At 49.1% G+C, this 9,628-nt stretch overlaps 1 long non-coding RNA gene across 1 annotated transcript; it reads left to right on the top strand.

The window, feature by feature from the left end:
• The first annotated feature begins 825 nt into the window (after positions 1-825).
• On the top strand, positions 826-8,982 carry LOC118496708. Its single transcript, XR_004899266.1, has 2 exons — positions 826-1,701; positions 8,721-8,982. It is a non-coding gene; the product is annotated as an uncharacterized LOC118496708 (long non-coding RNA).
• The last annotated feature ends 646 nt before the right edge of the window (positions 8,983-9,628 follow it).

Below are 9,628 nucleotides of genomic sequence, written 5' to 3'. Positions count from 1 at the left end.
CAGCTCCCAACACTTGCAAGGCCCAGGGCAAGAGTACAAATGAAGGCTTATATTCTTATGTCTAAATATTTAAATGTTAATAAGTCAGGACAAGCTGCTAAGGAAAATACTCAATCCTAAAAACCTAGAAGGTTGGGTTTGGTTTTGAATGCTCAGCTCGTCTGAGTTCTGTGCTGGAACTCAGCAACACACAGCTCGGGGTTCTGTGCCGTACCTTCAGGGGCCTGGCATACATGTGTTTCTCCTCACATGTGTCCAAATCACATGCATGCGCTCCACAAACAGTCACCTCTTGGTCATCCTCTAGGCCCAGGGGTGCCCACGGCATTGGTGAAGTCTGCCCAGATGGCTCCGAGTAATGGGTCCTGTGGACCCGCCTGGTGATCCAGGGGGAGGGCATGGGCTCCTGGAGGGCCCGTTCCCTTGGCCCCAGACTTCTCACAGTCTGTGGTGGAGTGTGGCCACCTGGAGGGGGCGCCCAGAGTAAGGGCCTTTTTTGCTTGTTTCCTTGTGGAATTTGCGATCTGGAAAGGAACCACGCATCAAGTAGAGAGATGACAGCGAAACAACACATGGCTACAAGCCCTGTGTGTATCTTTGCCTGTGTATCCATGTCTCTGCGTGTCTGCCTGCATGTGCGTCTCTGTGTCTGTGTGTGTTTCCCTGTTCATCTCTGTCTGTCTGGTCTTCTGTACAGCAGCAGCCACAGCTTTTCTCCCACCCTCCCTTCACCTGGGCCAAGTTGGGACCACGAGACAGGTCAGGGTGGTGGGAGGGGCCCTGGTCAGAGCAACTGTCAAATGCTTGGCCCTGTGACCTGGCCTCGGTTTCCTCATCTATAGAATGAAAGGGCTGGATTCCCACATCTTTAACTTGCAGGCCTTGCTTGGCTTACAGAAGGAGCATGATTGATTTCATGACTTGATTACTTTCTGGAAGCCAGATGTGGGGATGCCTCATCAGAGTCCCACTCCGCCATATGCGAGCGGCATCTCCTTCAGAGTCGCTCAGTCCCCCTCAGAGCGTGGGTGTCAGATGGGAGCCTGTGCAGAGGCCGGCGCCGAGCCAGGCTCACAGATGTCCAATGAGTGTTAGTTTCTGTCTTTAGGGAGGGTCTTTCCAACTTTCATACCTTATAAAGTCTGGGTTCAGTAGACACGCTGACTAACTGAAATCACGGGAACCACATGTTTATGTTGGTTGTGGGAGGCTAGTTAGGTGAGAAGATCTGGCTCTTTTCTCAGTGTCTTCTAAGAAGCTGCCAGCTGAGATCTGTGTGTGAGCTGTTCCCTTCACCCCTTCCGATGGGGACCCTTGACGGTTTCTCAGGCTCATGTAGTGTGTGAAACACAGATTTGGTGCCCTCCTCTGACCTGATTCTGCCCCCTCTGCACCCTCCCTGGTGCCCGGGATGCTGAGCTAAATAGGATCAGGCCACAGAGCAGAGCTGGGTCAGGTGAGGCTTCAGGCTCCCCAGCGTGTCTGAGCCTGCCTGGCCAGCCCTGACCGTGGGCAGACCCAGTGAGACAGAGGGCACCTGTCTCCTGTGACTGATCTTCCCGGGAGGGCACTGCTCTGCTCCTGGCATAGATGGCCTTAGGATCCTGGAACACTGGGGAACTGAGGAGACCTCTGTGTCCCCTCTACCCTCAAGGGCTGTGGAATGGCTGAGTTCCAGCAGGAACAACACAAAGAGAGTGGGTAAGGGTAGGCAACAGCGCCTCTCAGCCAGGGCTGCTGGGGGTTGGCCATCTTGGCAGTCCCCTGGAACCTGTGATAACCCATGGCTCCGGGGCTCTCCTGAGACTTGTCTGACCCTGAGGGAAGGAGGGAGGGGTCTAGGGCCTAGCCAGCGCTGCTGAGTTGGGAAATGCTGTGAGTATGAGCCGCTTGTGGCTGAGACCCTGAGCGAGGCGAGGCGAGGCGGGAGAGGGTCTGCCTTGGGGTGATGCTGGCCTCCCCTCCGACCCCCTCTCCCCACACACGGGTAACTGCGAATCGGTCTGATGGTCTCCCAGCTCCAAGGATTACTGGGGAGGTAGGAGCAACTTAAACCGAAAAAGGCCCTTTTGGGGGTCGTTGGGCTCTCCCCGCACCATCTCTAGTTTGTTCTATTTGGGACCAGAACTGGGAATTTTCCTCTTGAAAAAAAAATTCAAAGCAAGGGAGCAAGCAGTGGTTTGAGGCCAAAATAATGTGTTTAAGGAAATTTCTGCTTCATGCTGGCTAGGACAGGAAACGTCTGGTCAAAGAGCTGCTGACGGCCAGGGTCTCTGTAAGTAAACAGGCCGCCTCTGATGGCCTCCCTGAGCTCATTTCCCTCAGCCCTGTGTGAGGAAGATGACGTCACCAAGCAGGGCCCCCTGGTCATGGAGTGTGTCAGTGAGCAGGACGGAGGCTCAGGGATCACCGGCAGCCTGGGTGTGCTGCCTAGTTATTGCAAACAGCTGCCTCCTACACAAGTGGCTCTGACACCCTCCTACATCTCCTCATCCATGATGGGACTCCAGCCACAGCCATGACCCCACAGCCAAGGGTGTTTGGAGAAGCTCGGGATTAACCGTGAGGTTGCCAGCTCCCACGCAAGGCTGCTTCTTCCACCAGAGAGCTAGGCCTTCTCTGGTCTATGGAGAGGGGACCCAGGATGGGTTCAGTTGCAGAGAATGGCCCCTGGAGGTACAGGCACGTGTCCTGTCCCCCTGCTGAGCAGGCAGTGGCAACGTGCACCCCCGCCTGTCTCCTGGGGCCAGGCAGCCAGGACCAGCGTGGGAGTTTCCATGAGCAGAGGGCCCAGGTCGGGAAGTTGGGTGGGGTGGGAAAGAAGCCACAAAGCCCTCTCTGTGCCTCCTGCACAGGCTCTTCCTGAGCACTGCAGTCACCAGGTGAGACTTTTATGGGGCTCAAAAGCCCTGAGACACAGCTGCAGCTGTCAGAGTTGGGCCAGGCTCTGCACCAACCCTAGTCACCCTGTACTCCCCCACTTCGCCCTCTGGCTGGGCAGTGTGAAGCAGTGAGCCTCCAAGTAGACAGGTGGACCAGAAGCCTCTTGGTCCACCTCTTGGTGTCGGCATTAGCCTTTTACTTCATTGTGTCCCCCAGAACCCTGGGCTGACTTCACAGGGGCTCACCAGCCACACAGGCCCGCCCCACAGAGCAGCCAGAGCAGCTGTGCCTGCCTGACCTCCCCCAGGCTGACCAACATCCTCAGTCTGACGGGCAGGCTCACGGAACACTCGCTGACTTCCTCGTGTGCGGCCTGACTGATCAACAGACCCACCTACTGATTTAGTCTACTTATTCAACAACTAGTGACCAAACATCTTGTTTGTCCCAGGTCATAGTTGGGTGCAGGGGATAGAGCAGTGAATAAGATAGACAAGATCCCTGCTCTTAGGGAGCTAACAATAAGCAACCGAAACAGTGACAGAGTGTGACTGTGTATTGTGAAGGCAGTAAAAGGGTTGTGTGGGAGAGGGGATCCAGCAGGCCCCACTCTGGATATAAAGTCAGGAAGCACCACCCTGATACATAGTTTGAAACCTGGGGGATAAGAATGAGGGGGAGGGGGGAAACCATGCAAAGAGCCTGTGGAAGAGCTTTCCAGTTAGAGGCAAAAGCAATGTGTAGGTATTGAGTTGGGGAAGAGCTTGGCATAACCTTGGCATAACCAGAAGATCAGTGTGACTGGGACACAGTGAGCGAGGAAGAGGCGGCAAGCAGATGAGGTTGTAGGGACGGGCAGGCCAGACGGGCCGTGTAAGCCACAGTAAGGACTTCAGGTGTGAGGGCAAGACCCTGAGGGCTTTAAGGGACAGCGTGACTCACATTCAAGAAGAGATAGCCCAAATAGCCCTATGTCCACTAAAACATTGAATCTATGGTTAAAAATCTTCCTATAAAGAAAACTCCGGGCCTAGAACATCTGCTGAATTCTACCTAACATGAAGGAGAAAGGGCTTATCTGCGTATAAAAAGTATTCAAGGTCAATTGCAGTTTTGTCAGACCCATGACTGGGAATCCCCTAATGAAGAGGCCAACTTAGGCTGCAGGTTTTCCACTGCTTGGGTGGGGCAGGGGTCAGTGCCCCCAACACCTGCATCATGCAAGGGTCAATCCTGGACAACAGTGTGGGGACTGCCTGAGGAAGTGGGGGGGCTGGGCGGAGGCGGGCAAAGGGGGAAAACCTGGGACAACAGTAATTGCATAAGAACAATAAAATATAACTTAAAAAATCTTAAAAAAAGGAAACCAATTGTATTTGAATAATGGATGCTTGGAAATTGGCATTACAAAAACAATACCTTTAATAATACTGTCAATAATATGACATACGTAGGGACTAATCTGACAATAGCCGTGTAAGATCTGTAATGCTGAAAGCTGCAGAACAGTGCCGGGGAAATTAAATAAGATCTGAGTAAATGAAGAGAGGGCCTGTGTTCGTGGGTCCAAAGCTCTGATATTGTCAATATGGCCGTTCTCCCCAAGCTGATATACAGATTCAAAATAATTCCAATTAAAGTCTCAACAGGTTTTTTTTTTTATCATTTATTTTTTAGAGAGCGGGGGAGGGAGGGAGAAAGAGGAAGAAAAACATCTTCTTGAGAGAAACACCAATCCATTCATTGCCTCTCATGTTTGGGCCCCGAGGATGGGGTTGAAGATGGGGAACAAACCCTCAACCCAGCTGTGTGCCCTCACCTGGAATCTTGTCAAAGAATCTTTCCAACCTTTGGCTTTTCGGGACGACGCCCAACCAACTGAGCCCCGTTAGTCAGGGCACAGCAGGTCCTTTCAAAGAAATCAATGAGCCGATTCTAAGATGTATGTGAAAATGCAAAGGACCTTGGAGAGCAAAACCATTTTCAGAAGAATTGTAAAGTTGGAGGTCTTTCCCTACTTGATTTCAGGACTCAATGCAAAGCTCTAGTAATCGAGACAGCATGGAACTGATGTACACATGAGCACGCAGAGCAGTGGAACAGAAAAGACAGTCCCAAAATAAAGCTGCACGCGTATTGCCAATTGGCTTTCGACAAAGGTGCCAGGGCATCCTTGGGGAAAAGATAAGCTTTTCAACACATGGCACTGGAGCAACTGGATGTCTGTGTGGAAAAAAAAAATGAACATCTGCCCAAGTCTCACACCATGCTCAAAAATTAATTCCAAATGGACCACAAACCTACATGTAAGAGCAAAGACTGTAAAACCTCTAGAAGAGAACATAGGAGAAAATCTTTATATCTTTGGGTTGGAAGAAGAGTTCTTAGATATTGTTAGCACAAAAAGTACTAACAATAAAGCAGAAAGTTGATAAACTAGACTCCATTAAATTTAAACCTAGTGCTTTCTAAGACACTGATAGGAAATGAAAAGACAGTCGCCCATGGGAGGGAATATTTGCAAAATATATATCCAACAAAGGAGCTGTATCTAGAACATATTTTTAAAAACCTCTTTATATACATAGAATATATGAAAAAAGGGAATTTACATTGAGAATATATTTAAAAAGTATGTGCAACTCAGAAGACAACTTTTTAAAAATATGAGCAAAAAGTTTGAACAGATACTTCTCCAAAGAAGTTATGCAAACAAGCACTTGAGAAAATGCTGCTTGGTTATCAGAGACATGTAAAGTAAAACAATAGGAGACCACTGCACACCCACTAGAAAAGCTAACATTAAAAGACCGACTGAGTGTGAGCGAGCATGTGAGCAGCTGTGACCCTTCTGCACTACTGGCGGGAATGTTAAGCAATATAAACACTTTGGGAAACAGTTTGGCAGTTTCTCAAAAAGTTAGACAGACACGTCTAATATGACCCCCTTATTTCTCTCCGAGGTATTTACCCAAGAGAAATGACAGCATAAGCCCACACAGACACCTACAGGGTGAATGTTTATACAGCTTTATATATAATAGCTATAAAATGCCCATCATCAGGTAAATGGTTAAACAAATTGTGGTCAATTCATACAATGGAATAATACTCAACAATAAAACAAAATTAATTATTGATACAGTGAGTAACATGGATGACTCTTAAAATTATTAATCCACATAAAAAGAGTACAAACAGCCCTGGCCAGGTAGCTCAGTTGCTTAGAGCATTGTCCTGATATGCCAAGGCTATGGGTTCAATCTCCCATCAGGGCACATATAAGAAACAACCAGTCCCGGCTGGTGTAGCTCAGTGGATTGAGTGCTAGCTTGGCACTCAAAGGGTTGCTGGTTCAATCCCCAGTCAGGGCACCTGTCTGGGCTGGGGGTGCATGGGAGGCAACCACACATTAATATTACTCTCTCTCACTTTCCATCTCTCTAAAAATAAATAAACAACATCTTAAAAAAAAAAGACGAAGCAGCCAATGAATAAGTGGAACAACAAATTGATGTTTCTCAAAAAAATGAACAATTTTTTTTAAAAAGTACATACTGTATTATTCCACTTTATATAAGATTCTGAAAATGCAAACTAGCCTATAGCGACAGAAAGCAGACCAGTTGTTGCCTGGGGGTGGGAGGTTGGGAGGCAGGGCTGGATTGCAAAGAAGCACTAGGAAATGTTTTGGAGTGATAGGTTCCTTATTTTTATTGTACTGGTGATTTCATGGGTGAATGCACATGTCAAAACTTACTCTATTGTACACTTTAATACGTCAATTATACCTCAGTAAAGTTGTTCAGAAACCTGAAACCTGATCTGATTTTTTTAAACTCACTCTCGCGGCTGTGAGCAGCTGGGAGCCGTCAGGAAGCTGGTCAGTCATCTGGGTGAGAGGTGCTGGTGGCAGTGGTGACAGTGGAAGCGAGTGGAGAGATTGAAGAAATCTTCTGAGACCCAAACAACAAGACTTGCTAGCAATTGTATGTCAGGCATGAGGGAAATGGGAAAATCTAGGATGGCTACACATTTCTGACTTGAGCTCTGAGTGGCTGGGGGTGCCTGGCCAGGAAGATGTGAGGGTGGGGTGGGGTAGAACCAGAGGCCTCTTTTCATCTGCCTGTGATGGTGGCTGGGCTCGCAGGAAGGGTCTGGAGGGAGACAAAATTGGGAGCGATTATTAGCAAATAAATGGCGATTCACAGCCAAATGAGTGGGTGAGGTCGCACAGGGGGAGGGCAGAGACAAAGAAGAGGCCTGAGAACTCAGCCTGGGGTATCCCATTGCATAGAGGTCCCCTGAAGGAGCCAGTAGAGCTCGTCAGCAGGGAACGACTGGAGAAGTGCCCGACTGTATTAGCTTTTCAGGCGGCTGTAACAAATTACCATGAATTCAGTGGCTTAAAACAGACAGAAGTTTACTCTTTCACAGTCTGGAGGCCAGAAGGTCAAAATCAGATCATTGGCCTGAAATCAAGGTGTCACTGGGGCCGCACTCTAGGGGACGGTGTGTTCCTTGACTGTCCCAGCTTCTGGCAGCTGTTGGCATTCCTTGACTTGTAGCCACATCACTTTTGTCACCGCGGCGATCACATTACTTCCTCCTCTTCTGTCCTTGTCAGGTCTCCCTCTGCCCCACTCTTATAAGGACATTTGTTTAGGTTTAGGGCCCACCCAGATGATCCAGGATGATCTCTTCACCTTGAGATTCTTAATTATGTTCACAAAGACCTCCCCCCACCCCCCACCAAATAAGGTCACACTACAGGTTTTGGGGATTAGGATGTAGGCATATGTTTTGGGGGGCCACAGTTCAAGCCACTACACCAAATGACTGGTAGACTAAAGGAATGACTAATTGAATAATTTAAGATGGCAGGGATTCCTGTGCCTGGGAAGAGGGACTGAGGAGGTTGGGTATAGGCTGCAGGAGCCCAGTCTGGAGGCGAAGGACCTAGGCTGCTGCTGGCCTGAGCACGTGTGTGGGAGTCTCATGGAGAGGGGAAGTACTACAGACGGATCCCCCACCCTCGCGGTCCTGACTCTGCATCAGGCAGTGGCCGTCCACACAGCTGCCAGAGAGATCTTTACAATGCGGATCTATCGATATCGCTCTCCAGTGAGTGACCCTTAAACAGCTCCCCACAGCTGTTACGCCAAAGATGGGTAGCCGGATAACCCCACCGAGTGTGCAAAGCCTGGGGGCCAGGCCTCGGCCCACTGCTGCAGCCTTGTCTCACAGCTGCTATCTGCCTCCCCTGCTGACCGTGTCCAGGAACACTGCCTGCCTCTGGGCCACCTTCCTTCTGCCCCACGGCCATGGCCTGTTGTTCCCTTCTCTTGGAAGCCTCTCTTATTCAACCTGCTTCACAGAGTTAGCAACTACTAATGCTTCAGCTCTCAAACCAGATGTCTCTTCTTGAGGGAATTCTTCCTTGGGCCCCTGGTCCAGGTCATACAAATGTGTAGTATACTGTCTCATGGCCCCCTTCCCTCATCTTCCATAGCGCTATTTGTGATAGTGCTTTATTCATATTTATCTCTACCCCTAGACCGTAAGTGCCATAAGGGCAGGATTTGTGTGACTCACCACGCTGTCCCAAGTGCCTTGTTAAGTACTTGGCACCCAGAAGGGGTATGTGGTGGTTTTGAAGCATGTCTGCAAAAACATGTGTTTCCGTCATGTTAGAGGTTCATTGATTTCCCTTTAAATATGGGCAGGTCTAATTACTTGCATCTAGTTAACAGAATGTGGCAGAAATGATGCTGTCGGCCGTAAAAGCTAATATGGCATCCTCTTGGCCTGCTCTCTTTTTGGATGCTCCCTTTCAGAACCCAGATGCCATGCTGTCAGGATGCCCGGGCCACATGGAGAGGCCACATGTAGGTGTGTAGCCAAAAGCCCCAGTGAAAACCCAGCCCACAGCCAGCATCAACCGCCAGACGCGCACTGAGGAAAGCTTTGAGATGATGCCAGCCTCGGCTCCCACCTGACTGCAGCCACATGGGACACCCGGGGGGAGAATTACTTCGCTGAGCCTGGTCACTCCTAGAACTGTGGGAGATAAAAATAAAATTGTTATTATTATATAAGCCACTAAGTTTTGGTGTGATTTGTTATGTAACAGTAGATAGCTAGAACAGAGTCCAATAAATACTTACTGCATGAATAAACGTGGGGAGCTCTGCTTGAAGGCATATTGCCTGAGCTTTAGCCCTGTGCAGCTTTTAGTGACAACTCACAGTTTCTCCTTCCCCCAGAGGTCCTGGCAGTCCTGGAGACTCCAAGGCCTGCATTCCCCATGCCCAGCCAAGGGGAGACAGACTTGTGGAAAGTCCCTGCTCTGGGCAGAGGCCATGGTGAGGCCATCAGAAGTTAGCTCTGGCAGGAACCTCAGAGAACCTTCATGTCATTGGAGGTTCTTAAACTCCTGTTTGGTTTCAGGGTAGCAAAACCATACATTTCCTCTGTGTGGATGTGTATTTTTTGGGGGAGAGGATCTCCAGGATCTAATTTTTATCAGATGTTTAAAAGATCTCTGTCCCCAAAGTGGTAAGAACTACTGATCTAGTTCAACTCTCTCAATTCCTACGTTAAGAAACTGAGGACACAGTTTTCAGGGAATAAGGTGGACTAGGTATCCTAAATAAGCTTCCTTCTGAAAACAGTTCTGGATAAAATAAATCTTTTAAAAACATACTGACTGCTATGCCAGCAAGAAAGTGAGGAATACTCAGGC

This window comes from Phyllostomus discolor, chromosome 1, assembly GCF_004126475.2.
Source record: "Phyllostomus discolor isolate MPI-MPIP mPhyDis1 chromosome 1, mPhyDis1.pri.v3, whole genome shotgun sequence".
Lineage (NCBI taxonomy): Eukaryota > Metazoa > Chordata > Mammalia > Chiroptera > Phyllostomidae > Phyllostomus > Phyllostomus discolor.
The sequence above is the reverse complement of the archived record's forward strand: the minus strand, read 5'-3'. Positions and strand labels throughout refer to the sequence as shown.